We start from the raw sequence: 522 nt of genomic DNA, 5'->3' as shown, positions 1-522 counted from the left end.
AAAAGAACATATTACATAGAATGATGCCCAATTTTTAAAAAACTGTGTACATAAACATATATACACATTGATATAGGCACAGGAAAAAGTCTAGAAGGATACAAAAACTTACCCAGTGGTTATCTCTGTGGGTAACATTAGCGAGGAGAGGAGGACATTCCTTATTTCTAATGCTTCTCAATTTGTTTAAATTTAAGGATATACACACCTTTGTAATTAAAAATTATGTTTAAAAATTATAAAAGACAAACTAAAATTAAAAAGTAGGGAAAAACCAATTTAACCTTTATTTTAGAGGAAACGTTAGATGATGCTTATAGGAGATTGAAAAACTAATCACCTAAAATAATTTAAGGAAACTGAAACAAGTATACCAACTTTGCTTTTTCTCCCTTGTTTAACCTGGATTCATCTGGAAAACTGGCTCAATTAATCAATCTCTTAAAACATGTAGAATCAAATTTTAGTCGCAAATATGAAAAGTTCCTGCAACTGAGATTAGGAAATTCTTCGGCCTTTTGT

Source organism: Propithecus coquereli, unplaced genomic scaffold, assembly GCF_000956105.1.
Source record: "Propithecus coquereli isolate 6110/MARCELLA unplaced genomic scaffold, Pcoq_1.0 Scaffold80, whole genome shotgun sequence".
NCBI classification, from domain to species: Eukaryota; Metazoa; Chordata; class Mammalia; order Primates; family Indriidae; genus Propithecus; species Propithecus coquereli.
The sequence above is the reverse complement of the archived record's forward strand: the minus strand, read 5'-3'. Positions refer to the sequence as shown.